The sequence below is a fragment of the Cryptomeria japonica genome, chromosome 3, assembly GCF_030272615.1.
Source record: "Cryptomeria japonica chromosome 3, Sugi_1.0, whole genome shotgun sequence".
In the NCBI taxonomy this organism is placed as follows: Eukaryota; Viridiplantae; Streptophyta; class Pinopsida; order Cupressales; family Cupressaceae; genus Cryptomeria; species Cryptomeria japonica.
In genome coordinates, this window is record NC_081407.1 from 780,171,270 (window position 1) to 780,186,439 (window position 15,170).

Genomic DNA, 15,170 nt, shown 5'->3' on the forward strand with positions numbered 1-15,170 from the left:
TGCTACCAATTTAGTGTACACTACTGGTTAGAAGAAGGAGAACGTATCATCGGTAAGGGCTTGTGCCGGTATGAGTGTGATGAATGATCAAGTTTAAAATGACCTTGTGTTGGTGAGCTAAGTGTATGCCGATGTGATGCCACATGGAGCTAAGGTGGCGAGCATGCAAAATTTGGTGAAGTTTCTATCGACATGGCTGTTGGAGAAGTTAGTCAACATTAAATAAAACAACCACAAATCATGAGTCAATAACAGATCAATGCGGCTCGAAGAAGAATGAACGATGGAGAAATATTAGGGAGTTGTTTATGCTTGGATCAAAGAAAGGAAATCAGATTGCAAGAGGACCTCGAGAAGGAAATAGCCAAGTCATAAATGAGTCGACAAATTTCAAGGCTGAAAATCATGGTCAGGTTTGATATTTTTGGTAAACATATTATGGATAGATGGAAAATGTGTGATGGCTCATTCCTCCAATCCCGGTGTGCGATCCAAGGTGGATTAGATCAGATTAGATGTAGATTTGATCAAAAGAAGGAAACCCTAGCCACCCTCTATTTGAATTAGTTTTTAGTGGGAAAGCTTCAAATTAAATATGGTGACCTAAGATAGATAGAGTTGCTACTGCAAAAGGCTAAAGAAGACAGTGAAATTGCAGGAGAGCCGAAGAGAAAAACACTTGAAGTGTTTGTGAGTGAAAATTGTACCGGTAAGGAGAACTAGGGTAAATCAAGTGTAAGGAAAAAACCGACAGAGTGAGCATAGAATGCAGAAGTGACAAACTGAAGGAAGCAGTACCTGATAGAGAGTGACCAAGTGCGATTTGATTTCAGCAGAATAGAGAGAGAGAAGATTAAGAAGAGTTAGATCCAATAGGAAGGCTAAGTTGCAGTGTGTGATGAGTTGATATAAACCAGTAAGATAGAAACCGACAGTGCAAAGCTTTGAAAGGTTGCAAAACTTCATTTGCAGCAAGGATTCCAATTGTTTATCTAAGTTTCTCATATTGTTTACATTGAGTAGGTTCTTAGTGCAGGGGTTGTAGCTCCTTTAGTTTGTAGCCTATAAATTGTGTAGGGGTTGGTCCTCATAAATCAAGGGTTGGTGCTCCTTGGGCTGGTTCCCTAAAATTTGTAATCAGATCTTTTCATTATGAGGCTCGATTGGAGCAGAAGAGCTCCAACAACTATTCTCATCAAGGTTTTTCCAACTTTGGGTTTTCCTCATACATATGGTGTTGTGTGTTACATCTTCATGTGTGTGAAGTATTAATCCTTTAGTTATTTCTCCTACACACATTGTATGCATTGCTTTGGTAACCGGTCTATATCTTGTGTATTTCATATTGAGCCGGTATAGCTCTGATTAAAGAAAAAGTGTTTAAATCACTAATTCACCCTCCTCTCAGTGATCCATGGTGTCCAACAATTGGTATCAGAGTGAGGTTCTCTATTTTGTCAAAGTGTTCTCTAGCTTGGGTAGATCTTGCAAGTGTTCACAATGTCAAAAAATGAATCTGCCTCCTCAAAAGCCCCTATGTTTGATGGTGTCAACTATGCCTTTTGGAGTAGAAGGATGCAAACCTATTTGTCCTCTCTAGGTTGTGATGTATGGATGTCGGTTGTGAATGGGTATACTATCCCTAATAATCCTCCTATTGATCTAGATGCTACCTATTGATCTAGATGCTAAGAAGGAATATGAGAACAATTGTAAGGCAAAGAATGCTATTTTTAGTGGGCTATCTGATAATGAGTTTGTTAAGGTCATGCACTAGTCATCTGCCAAAGCAACTTGGGATAACTTGCTGAAATATTTGAAAGCGATGCTAAAGTCAAGGAAGCCAAGTTACAGACATTGAGAGCACAACTTGAGGGTTTGAAGATGAGAGATGAAGAGAAGATTGTTGATTATCTCCAAAGGATTGATGAAACAACAAACACTATTAGAGGGCTTGGAGAAGAAATAAAAGATGAGGTAGTAGTGAATAAAGTACTTAGATCCCTTACACATAAGTATGATACAAAGGTTTTTGCAATAGAAGAAGCAAAAGATCTCAAACTCTTTAAAATGGATGACTTGTATGGTTCCCTAACTGCTTATGAAATGAGGACTGCCGGTACTTAGGCTCTAAAGAAGGAAGGTATATTCAAAAAATCAAGAAAAGGAAAAGAAGAGTCTACTCATGATGGAACCAGTCAAGACTCTGATGATAACATGGAAAAATTTGTCAGAAGACTCAAGACAGGTTCAGGCAAATAAAAATGAAGATGGTCAATCAAGTGGTAGGAAATAATATGGTAAAGACAAGAAGAAGAATTTCTATTGGTATGGTAGAAGAGGCAACTGAAAGCAGAACAATCTCTACATGCAAGAAAATGATACCACCGATGAGGAAAGTGTCTCAGAAGACTATTGTAGTGAAGATGATGTCAGTGCAACCCTTTTCTTGGCCTAAGAATTTCTGGTACTTGAAGAAGGAGAAGAGAAAGATCGAGAAGGATAAGTAGATCTTGAAGAAGAGCTCATCAGTGCTTTGGAGGAGCTGAATAAAACAAGAAGAGATCTAAAGAAGGAGAAAAATATTATAGCTGAAGAATAAGAGATATTGGAGAAATCTCTTGAAGAGTCCAAGAAAACAATTGTAGATCTTAAACTACAATTGGAAGAAGCCAAGAGGATCTGTGAAGTTACTAGCACCGGTTTGAGTAAAAAGGAGAAGGAGTATCAGAACCTAGAAGAAGAAATTGTCAAGCTCCAGAAGGAATTAAAGAAAAGCAAGGAAGAAATGAAAGTAAGAAGCAAATATGAAGGCAACACTGAAGCTTTAGAGAAGATGTTGAGAAAATAGAAGCAATCTAAGGATACCGGTGGCTTAGGATTTGAAGAGGGTCAAAGTTAAAATAGCAAAGACACACCCAGTAAGGAGATATTGTTTACTTCTTCAAATGAAAGTGAAGAGAAGAAGAGATTCATGGTAAGAAAAGATACCAGTAAGAAGACATATGTAGATGCTGTCAAGAATCATCATACAAACCGCTGTACACAATCAATGAGCTAGAGACCATACTCAATGCACCAACATGCAGATCCAAGCATAAATGCAAGAGCTAATCATGAAGGATTCACTAGAGTTAGCAGCATGAAAGGAAGACCCCCGATGAGGTAGTCATTTGTAGGACCGAGACAATATAATCAGTATGTTCCAAACTTTCATGGTTATTGTCACCAGTGTAATAAGTTTGGTCATAAAATGGTAGACTATAAGAAAATGAATGTAAATCCCAGTTTTGAGAGTAGAAACTCATTTGCTACATTATAAGGTACAAATGTCACTTGCTACAATTGCAATTAGTTTGGTCATAAGAGTTATGAGTGTAGGAGAAGTGTGCAGATGTCCTACAAGAATGCTTTGGATACATATTTCAATGCTAATGTAAAATGTGATAAGTATCAAAATTTTGATCGCAAAGCAAGGCATTGTAAGCTTAGAATCAGTGAGCAAAATAAAACTGTACCAGATTAGAAGATAGAGACTAAACCAGAACACAAGATGATAGATGAGGAGAAGAAAGAAGAGAAACAGGTTTGGATAGAGAAGGAGAAGAACAAGATGGTGTCAAGCTTGATTGTGCAGACTGCTCTACACATTGAAAGGAAGACTTTATGGGTAGTTGATAGTGGCTTCTCAAATCACATGACCGAAGACAAGAAATTTTTTATCAAGCTTGATGATTGAAATGGTGGCTCTGTACGTTTTGGTGATAACTCCTCCATCAAGATTAAAGGTCATGATACATTAAATATTGATGGAAATCTTAAGGCTCCTGATGTGTACTATGTGGAAGGCTTGAAGCATAATATGGTGAGTGTAAGTCAGATGTGTGACAAAGGGTACAAGTTCATATTTGATGCCATCAATTGTCAGGTTGTGGCAGAAGGAAAGAGAACAAATGGTATTGTCTACAATCTGAAGGAATTCTATAAGGCCCAATGCATGTTGGGATAGGTTGATGAAAGATGGTTGTGGCACTAGAGATTAGGTCATGTGAATTTTGACAATCTGGTGAAGATAAGAAAGAACCAGTATGTAAGAAACATTCCACAAATAACTAAACTAGCAAGTACCTTGTGTGATGAATGCAGTGGCAAGAAAATTAGAGTGAGTTATAAAGAAAAAGAGTATAATACCTCAAGACCTCTAGAGTTAGTACATACAGATTTTTGTGGACCATCAAGGACAAGGGCTCTAACCAGTGAGAGATACTTCATGCTATTCATTGATGACTACTCAAGGATGACTTGGGTGATATTTTTGTATGAAAAATCATAGGCATTTGAAAGATTCAATATTTTTAGAAGAATGGTTGAAAATGATAGTGGGCACCAGTTAATGTTTAAGATCAGGCCGAGGTGGATAATATTCTTCAAGTGAGTTTATTGACTACTGTGAGAAACATGGAATCTAGAGATAGTATTCAGTAGCAAGAACACCATAGTAGAATGGTGTAGCAGAAAGGAAGAATAGGAAAGTAAAGGAAATGGCTAGAATAATGTTAAATGAGGTTAGCATACTAGAAGCAATTCATACTGTTGTCTATACACTAAACTATGTATAGCTAAGAGTGAATAGTAGAATGACTCCCTATGAGTTATGGTACAAATGAAAACCATCACTCAAGCATTTTGGAGTGTTTGGAAGTAAGTGCTTCATCAAGAGAGATGTAGATGGATTAGGAAGTTTTGATTCTAGAATTGATAAAAGAATATTCTTGGGCTACTCAACCAAGAGCAGAGCTTACAAAAGCTGCAACAAGAATTTGAGAAAAAATTGTTGATAGTATAAATGTGAGAATAGATGAAGACCTACATAAGAAAGAATCTGCACTGACACCCTCTATTGATGGTTTAGATGGTGAGCATGAAGATCAATATGAAAGTCGACTAGTAGAGGCAACACCAAGCAAGAACTCCAACCAGTATGTGTAGAAGAATCATCTGAAAGAACAAACCATTGGAGATAAAAATGAAAGGGTGCAAACAAGAAGACTAGCCCAAAATGATGAGTAGGTAAATTCTTGCCTCATGATAGAACTTGAACCCAAATTTTTTGATGAAGCTAGCAAAAGTGAGAAATGGGTAGATGCCATGGATGAAGAGTTGACACAAATTGAGAAGAATCAAACTTGGGAACTTGTTCCTAGACCGACAGACAAGAATGTCATAGGTACCAAGTGGATCTATCAAAATAAGATAAATGAAGAAGGCAAGATAATCCAGCATAAAGCAAGGTTAGTTTGCAAAGGATATGCTCAAGTTGAAGGTATTGACTTCAAAGAAACCTTTAGACCAGTTTCTAGGTTAGAGGGAATAAGAATTTTTTTATCTTTCTCTGCCTATAAAGGTTAGAAATTCTACCAATTGGACATCAAATCTGCCTTTTTTAATGGTAACCTTGAAGAAGAGGTATATATGGAACAATCAAAGGGTTATCTTTTACATAATGATGAGATTTTTGTGTCGGTTGAAGAAAGCCTTGTATGCTTTGAAGTGGGCTCTTAAAGCATGGTATTCCAGGTTCGATAAATACTTGAAGGAGCAAGGTTTCCACAAAGGGAATGCAGACAGTAACTTGTATGTCAAGGTAAATTAAGATCACATGATTAAAGTGGTTGTATATATGGATTATATTACCTTTGGTGGAGACAAGGACATCATGTGCAAATAATTTGTCAATCAGATGAAGATAGAATTTGAGATGTCTATGTTGGGTGAGTTGTCCTATTTTATTGGTTTGCAAATCTCACAATAGGAGAAAGTAATTTTTATCTCTCAAACCATGTATGAGAAAGACATGCTGAAGAAATTTCAAATGGATGACAACAAACTGATAAGTACTCCCATGGTCATTGGTTGTAACTTGAGAAAACTAGATGAGTCACCGGAAGTTGAGAAAACACTATATAGGTCTATGATTGGTAGTCTGTTATATTTAACAACATCTAGACTAGATATTGTACAAGTGTTTTGCATCATACTAAGATTCCAAGCTGCTCCTAAACAGTCTCACTTAAATGCAGTCAAAATAATCTTCAAGAACTATCAGTTATGGCCTATGGTATCCAAAGAAAGGAGATTTCTCTTTGTAGGCTTATACTGATGCAGATTGGGCAGGAAGTATTGATAACCAGAAAAGTACAAGTGGAGGTGCTTTCTACTTAGGAGACTAGTTAGTATCATGGCACAACAAGAAGCAAGACACCATGTCATTATCCACTACTGATGCCAAATATATAGCTGTCACTACATGTTTCTCACAAGTGCTATGGATGAAGAAAACATTGAAGGACATACAAGTGGAGATACTGGATCCTATTCCAATCTGGTGTGATAACTCAAGTGCAATCAACATTTCTAAGAATCTAGTAATGCACTCAAGAACAAAACACATTGCAACCAAGTATCATTTCTTGAGGGAGAAGGTAGTAGACAAGGAGGTCATAGTTGAATATGTTCCAACTGGTGAGCAGATTGCTGAAATATTTACCAAGCCACTTCCTTTAGGTCCATTTCAGTACTTAAGACAAAAGATGGGAGTGTTCCCACCATCTAGCAACACTTAAATGCATAGGAGAATGTATGATTCAAGGGGAGTCAATCTTTGTTACTCTCTTATGACTCTTGAATCATAAAGCATGGACATAGGGGGAAAATGTGTCTTGACCGGGTGTATCCAAGGAAGACATTATTGGTGTCAGACTAAGGTTCCGTTTGCCATTGTTGTCAAAGAGGGAGAGAAAACGAGAAAGAAAAAAAGATAATGTTGAAATCAGTGCCAAAGACGGAGATTGTTGGTCTTGAGTTGTCATTGATGCCAACAAGTATTGCAGGCTACCGGTAGGGCATGTCAACCTCGTATGAACAAAATTGAACTAGCATAAGGAAGATTAACATGAAGGCTTGTCAACCAGTATGGTAGAAGACAAGTAGGTATTGAGACTGTCAGTGACATCGGTAAGAGGTGATATGAAGTTGTGTGTTGGCATGACTAGTTGTAACTAGTATAAAGGTTGGTTTTTTGCTTGTGATAATGTTTGTGATAAAGAGGCAGAGTGACAAGGAGATCACAAACCATCAGAAGTGAAGCTATGCTACTAGTGTAGTGTACACTACCAGTTAGCAAAAGGATAAGGTCTCCCCAGTAAGGGCTTATGACGGTATGAGTTTGATGAATGATCAAGTTTAAACTGACCTTGTGTCAGTGAGCTGAGTGTATACCAATGTGATGCCACATGGAGCTGAGGTGGAGAGCATGCAAAAGTCGATGAAGTTTCTATCGACATGGTTGTTTGAGTAGTTAATCAACATTAAATAAAACAACCACAAATCGTGGGTCGATAATAGATCGATGTGACTTGAGGAAGAATGAACGACAAAGAAAGACCAGGGAGTTGTTTGCACCTAGATCAAAGAAAGGAAATCTTATTGCAAGAGGACCTTGAGAAGGAAATAGCTGGGTCATAAATGAGTCGATAGATTTCAGGGCCAGAAATCATGATCGGGTTTGCTACTTTTGGTAAACATATTATGGACAAATGGAAAATGCGTGATGTCTTATTCCACCAATGCAGGTGTGCGATCCAAGGTGGATCAGATCAAATTGGATGTAGATTTGGTTAGAAGAAGGAAACCCTAGCCACCCTCTATTTGAATAAGTTTTTGGTAGGAAAGCTTCAAATTAAATATGGTTACCTAATATAGATAGAGTTGCTGCTGCAAAAGGGTAAAGAAGAGAGTGAAATTGCAGTCTAAGAGCCGAAGAGAAAAACACTTGAAGTATTTGTGAGTGAAGATTATACCAGTAAGGGAAAGTAGGGTAAACCAATGTAAGGAACAACCCGACAGAGTGACCATAGAATGTAGAGGTGACAAACTGAAGGAAGCACTACCTGATAGAGAGTGACCAAGTGCAATTTGATTTTAATAGAATAGAGGGAGAGAAGATTAAGGAGAATTAGAACTAGCATGAAGGCTAAGTTGCAGTGTGTGTTTAGTTGATATAAATTGATAAGATAGAAACTGACATTCCAATGCTTTGAAAGGTTGCAAAACTTCATTTGCAACAAGGATTCCAATTGTTTATTTGATTTTCTCATATTGTTCACACTGAGTAGGTTCTTAGTGGAGGGGTTGTAACTCCTTTAGGTTGTAGCCTATAAATTTTGCAAGGGTTGGTGCTCCTTTGAGTTGGTTCTCAAAAAATAAGGGGCTGGTGCTCCTTGGGTTGGTTCCCTAAAATTTGTAATCAGATCTTTTCATTGTGAGGATGGATTGGAGTAGAAGATCTAGAGCAACTATTCTCAGCAAGGTTTTCCCCACATTGGGTTTTCCTCATACATCTGGTGTTGTGTGTTGAATCTTCATGTGTGTAAAGTATTAATTGGTTAGTTATTTCTCCTACACACATTGTATGCATTTCTTTGGTAACCGGTCTATATCTTGTGTATTTCATATTGAATAGTTATAGCTTTGATTAAAGGCAAAAAGTTTAAATCATTGATTCACCCCCCTCTTAGTGATCCATTGTGTCCAAAAGGGTCATCAATCCCACTGTGTTTTTTCCTCTTTGAGGTTTTCCACTTATAAATCTATGTATTATGGTGTTGATCTTTGTGGTTGCATTATTATCACTTCTTGTTATTTTTTTATACATACCAGTTACTGAGTTATTTTGTTAATAAGGTTAAAATTAATCATACCAATAGAACATTGATTTATCCCCACCTCTCAGTGTTCTTGGATTCCAATAATTGGTATTAAAGCCGAGTGCCTCAAAATAAGTCTAACATCTTGAGGGAGATCATGCATTCATAATCTATGGAAATGAGTGTAGAGAAAGAACTTGAAGTAGCACTTGAAGACTATTATGTTGAAAGATCGAAGAACATGAAGATGGAAGATCAGTTCAATTTTGCAAAGGAATTCATCCTTACTTTGCAAGAGAGGTTTTCATCCACTCAAGCCAAAAGGAAGGAACTCTTACAAAATCAAGATGATGAAAAGAAGAATGCCCTTAAGGAACTATTTTAGAAGTTGATTGAGGAGAATGGTGTCATGAAGAATGAAATACAAGGCCTAACCATAAGGATGTCCAAGGACATTGAAGACCAAAAGAAGAATGAAGAATGATATGTTGAGAACTGAATTGGCGCAGTCCCAAAACAATGAGCAAAGAGTTGGAAAGAATGATGACAGTCCTAAGAGGAGATCTGGATGTTGCAAATGAATACAAAGACAAATTTAAGGCCAGTTCTACAAAGCTTGATAAATTATTGAAGGATCAAAGGAGCAATGGAGATGCTAGAGGTCTTGGATTTGAGAATGGAGGTAGCTCTAGTACTACAAATCAAGATGATGCATCTAGTCAGAAGAACAATCAAGAGAATCCACTAGTCAATCGAAACCAAAGATCACCAATAAGGAAACCCAATGCACATAAATTTAATAGTAGATGCTATGTTTGCAATAAGTTTGGTCATATTGCAAGTTGATGCATAAATTGATAACTCAATGATGAACAGTGAGTACCAAATCGGTACTAAAAGGGGGGTGAATCAGTGCAGACATAAAAACTTTTCCTGAACTGGTTTGACTGCAAACAATGAGCTTGACTGGCAATCACTAACACTAGTCAAAACCAGATTACTACCAGTTAAGCACAATGAGACTTGTGAAAGATATAAACCAGAAACACTTATCTTTCCACACAACCTACACCCTCATTTCCACATTATCCTTGTGCATAAACAAGTAATCTATCATCAAAATATAATAACTTGCTAGATCAACATGATTCACCGCTTGACAGAAAACAACAAAACATCACATGAAAAAGGACATCACATATGACACACACATTTTTTTACTTGGAAACCCAACTGGGAAAAACCACAGTTGGGATGAATACCCACAAGCTGTTTTTTAACTCTTTAGAAGTCCAGTCTGTTAGGAGGCTAATCCAGTTAAAAACTATTACAACAGGTTCTGTTAGGAACCGATCCTGTTAGAGATCATCCGGTTAAGGGATGGCTAGAATACCCAATTAAGGGTTAAACCCTATTAAAGGTTACCTTGTTAGAGGATTTTATGAACTCAATGGCTTTGAGTCACCCTGTTAAAGGATTTACAACAAGCTGGTTAAAGCTACCCTATTAAGGGATTTTCCAATTGTTGAAGTGATTAGAGATCAACAAGTATTACAATGATCAGGTAATAGCACTCAATGCCAATGCAGATCCATTTTAGTTCCTTCCTTCTGAACACACACTTTTCAGGTATCAATTCTCTTATTTGTTCTAGCAAGAAACACATATGTCTGCACTTAGATACACACACCACATTTACCAACAACTTTAACATGAAAAACATTGACATAATAGGAAATAGATAGGTCGATAGCATAAACCCTAAACCCTAGACATTTAGGTTGAGTAAATCAGTCGGTTCAATCCTGACCATTGAACACTTTGCATTTGAATATAATGGTCTTGAATATATCTCAAGACATTCTCCATCATTCGTTCTTCACCACTTGTTGGAGGCGATAACCCATCACGTGTTCTTCACCATTTGCAGGGACTTTGCACATTCTTGAGGTAGACAAGATCAATCCCCTTCATGCAAGATCCTTCACACACATGAGGCTGACGTGGCAACACAATCTAATCTCCATTACAATGCTAACTCATCACACAATACCATCAGTTGAATCACACAGGCTCAAAACACTTCAACCGAAAACCCTGAGGCTATGACTACCAATCAGTAGTTGTACCATATTAAACCTTGATAGAAAACATTCCATATACCGGTTCACTTGAACAAATGTACTACTTCACCTTTCACCTATACCAGTTCATAACATTATACTAGTTCACTTTGCCAGTTGCTTAACTTCAATAAACCGGTTCACTCTTCAACATATTACTAGTTCTCTCTTTAGCATATTGACATCAATGACAACACAATATCATTATGTCAACGTACTCTGCACATATGCAAACAATCTCCTCCTTTGGCATTGATGGCAATATACAAAGATATCTCTCTTTCTGCATCACATCTTCTCCTCAATACTGCAGATATCTTCTCCATTTCACATCTTCTCCCCCTTTGACAACAATGCCAAAGTGGAGGCACGAGCTTCCCTATTCCACTATGCTACTCCCCCTAAGGAGTAGTATCCTTAAACACATCAAACCTGAAAAGATATAACAAAGTAAGATCTGACTAATGTGGAGCACAAACCTTTAGTTTTCCTCTTGAAGGGGCAACACCCCTAATTCACCTTTCAGATAGGTAAAGGTAGCCTTTGGTAGAGGCTTGGTGAATATGTTTGCTAACTGCTCCTTACTGGAAACATATTCTAATACCACCTCTTTGTTCTGAACCTTTTCCCTCAAGAAATGATACTTGAGTTCAAAGTGCTTGGTTCTAGCATGTAAAACTAGATTCTTGGAAATGTTAATTGTACTTGTATTGTCACAAAATATACTTACCGGTTCAAATACAGGAACTTTGAAGCCATTCAATACATGCTTCATCCAAATAGTTTGGGTGCAGTTCATAAAAGCTGCAACATACTCCACTTCTGCTATGGATTGAGAGATACAACTCTTCTTTTTACTCATCCATGAGACCAATCTACCACTGAGATGTTGGTATTTTAGTAGAAAAAAAGATTGTTAGCATTTCAATAAGGATATTGAGAAGGTTGTTGCAGATTATTGAAATAACTGAAGAAGGATGATTACTATCTTAATAATATTATTTTGTCATTGATGTCAAGAAATTGATTTTCCCAGATTTAGTATGATGTTACCATATCTTAAGAAGTATGTTTTGATGAAAATTAAGAAGTCGGTAAAGTGACACAGAAAGAATGTGATAATAAAGGGGAGAAATGAGTTATTCAATGGGCAACTATTACCAAGTTAGACAATGATGAGATCATGTTGTTTTGATTGTTTTGATATCCTAAATATGATGTTTAATACTGTACTATGTCACTAAGCAAAGAACCTAGTCGGTAAACCCTAAGGAACCTAGTCGGTAAACCCTAAGGTTATCAATATCGGTTACAGAAGGCAGAATGTCTACCAAGTGAAGTTCAGTGTTAATCGAGTAAGAACCGAGTTAAAACAGATCGCATTGGATGAATACAAGAATTATTTAATGAAGGACAATGATGAGCTGGAGTTGATTAAATGATTGGTATGTCACGCATGAAGTTTTATTAAGGATCTATGACAATGAAAGATTGGCAGGAAGATCTACATCTCAGATTGAACCGCAATAACCTTGTGCAAGTTCCAAGAAAGGAATGCAAGTCCCAAGGCAAGGTAAAATGTTTTCAGATCGAAGGATCCATTAAACCTGGTCAAGTTTGAAGATTTGATGGCTAAGATTGATCATGGGAAATGTGATCAAGGAGCTTAAGCAGTTAGAATTGTTTATAAATAAGGAATTATTGATGAACAATGTATGCGGGCAAATGTAAGCACATTGATGCTACAGTAATGTTTACTGAGCATAGAAGCTTGGAGATCTGATTGAAGAACAAATTGAGGAGCCTAGCAAGCCCTACAAGGGACAAGATAAGTCTTATGACAATATTATTTTGAGCAAATAGGATCTGCTTTAGCATTTCAGATGTGAAGTTGTAGATATATTTTATTACTGTTGTTTATGTTGTAAGTGACAGAAAATCTCTTAACCGAGTGGACTTAATAGTCTTATTTGTAAATCCTCTATCAAGGTAAAATTCTAAATGAGTGTTTGAAATCCTTTGCAAGGTCACTTCTAACAAAGTGCAAGATCCTAACAGATCTGAGGGAAATCCCTTAACCGAGTCACATCTAGCAATGTGCTTGTAATCTTTAACAAGATTTGCTTTTAACTGAGCATACTCGAGAAGAGTATATTTCTTAGTGGGTCCAAAATCCCACAGTGGTTTTTCCCAATTTGGGTTTCCACGTTAAATCTGGTGTTATGTGTTGTGATGTTATGTGTTCATGAGTTTAAATGTTTTATAGTTTTCTGTAGTATATGCTACCGAGTTTGAATCTGTTGAATACATTGAAGATTAAGGTTGTATGATTCACCCCCCCCCCTCTCATCTTATTATCTATTGACTTAGAGCTTTACAGTTGGCATCTGTACTTAATAATTGGTATCAGAGCTTTAGACTCTGGAAGGAAAGTTTAAAGGAACTTGAGGCAAAGATTCGGAGATGTATAAAAGGGATGCACCAAAGCTGAACAAGTCAAGTTTCTCCACATGGCAAAAAAGGATGAAGCTGCACTTATCAGGAATTGGAGAATATACAACATATTATCTAGAGAATGATTACATTGCGCCGAGCACCTACCCAATGACAATGGAGGAGATAAAACCAAAACAAGAACATACTCAAGTGATGATTGAAATAACATCAGCATTGACCGACTCAGAGTTTAATGATCTAGAAGGCTGTAATGATGCAAAGGCAATGTGGTCTAAGCTCATATTTGTGTATGGTGCTGATCAACATGTTCAAAGAGGACAACTTGAATCCATGAGAATGAATGAAGGAGAAAACATAGCACAATATAGTACAAGGTTAAAAGAGATTGTCAATCAAATTAAAGGAGCAGGTCGAACTATTGAAGAAAAGGATGTAACAAGTAAGTTATTGAGAACCCTTCTACTAGCTTATGTTATTTGAGTCTCTGCAATGAATGAATTAAGGTCTGTACCAAACATGCCAGTCTCTTTGGATGCTACTATCAGTAAGCTACATGCATTTGAGTAAAGTAATTTTGATAACAGTGGGTCTTCAGTAAATAAAGTTGAATCTGCATTCAGTTCTTTTCATCTTGGTGAATCTAATGATTATAATGATAGAACGAATAAGTATTCTAAAGGAAATCACAGTGGAGCAAGTGAAAGATTTTGTAAAAACATGGAGGAAGTACACAAACTATATGAGGAAATCAAAAAGCAAGAAGAGTTTGAAACACTATTGGCCAAGAGGTTACAGAGAGGCAAAGGTAAGTATAAAGGAAAGCTACCTATGAAATGTTTCAATTGTGATAAAATAGGACATATGGCTTCTAACTGTCCTGACAGAGAATCTAGTGAAAAGAGAGAATACCGAGAAGACAGACAGAAAGACAATCACTATAGAGGACACCGAGACTTCAGAAGGGGAGATAGAAAGACATGCTTAGTAGATGATGAGGAATCCAATGATGATAATCTGATGAAATTGAAATAGAGGAAGTTGTTTATGTGGCTATTAAAGATGGATCAAATGAAGAAAGTTATGAATAAAAAGCCCTAGTATCTCACATAAATAATAATGATTCTTGGATCATAGACAGTGGATGCTCTCATCACATGACAGGTGATAAACACAAGTTTGTTAAACTAGAAGATTATGATGGAGGTTATGTAAGATTTGGTAATGATACCCCATGTCTGGTGAAAGGTAAAGGTTCTATCACACTTCCTGACAATGCTAAGTGTAATGATGTATACTGGGTTGAAGGTTTGAAATACAATTTTTTGAGTGTAGCACAGCTAAACAATACAGGATACCGAATAGAATTTCAGAAGGGAACTGTCAATCATGACAAACATGGAAAGTTAGCTGCTATCGAGACTCAAACAAGAGGTAATACATTTTATATTGACTCAACTCGAAACAAATGTCTATATGCTAAAATAGAAGAAACTTGGTTATGGCATAAAAGGTTTTGTCATGTAAATTTTGATAATCTGATCAAAATAAGTAAGAAGCATCATGTAAGAGGTCTACCGAGCTTGGAAAAACTTGAGAACACTATGTGTCGAGGATGCTAGATAGGTAAGATGAAAAGATCAAGATTTCCATGTAAGTCCTACACCTCTAAAGGAATTTTAGATCGTGTACACACTAATCTTTGTGGTCCCATAAAAGTTTAGAGTTATTATGGTGATAAATATTTTATATTATTTGTGGATGATTACTCAAGGATGATGTCAGTAATGTTTTTAAAAGAAAAATCAAAAGTTTTTCAAATGTTTAAATGGTACAAGGAAAGAGTTGAAAATGAAACAGGAAGATAGCTGAAATGTCTCAGATCTGA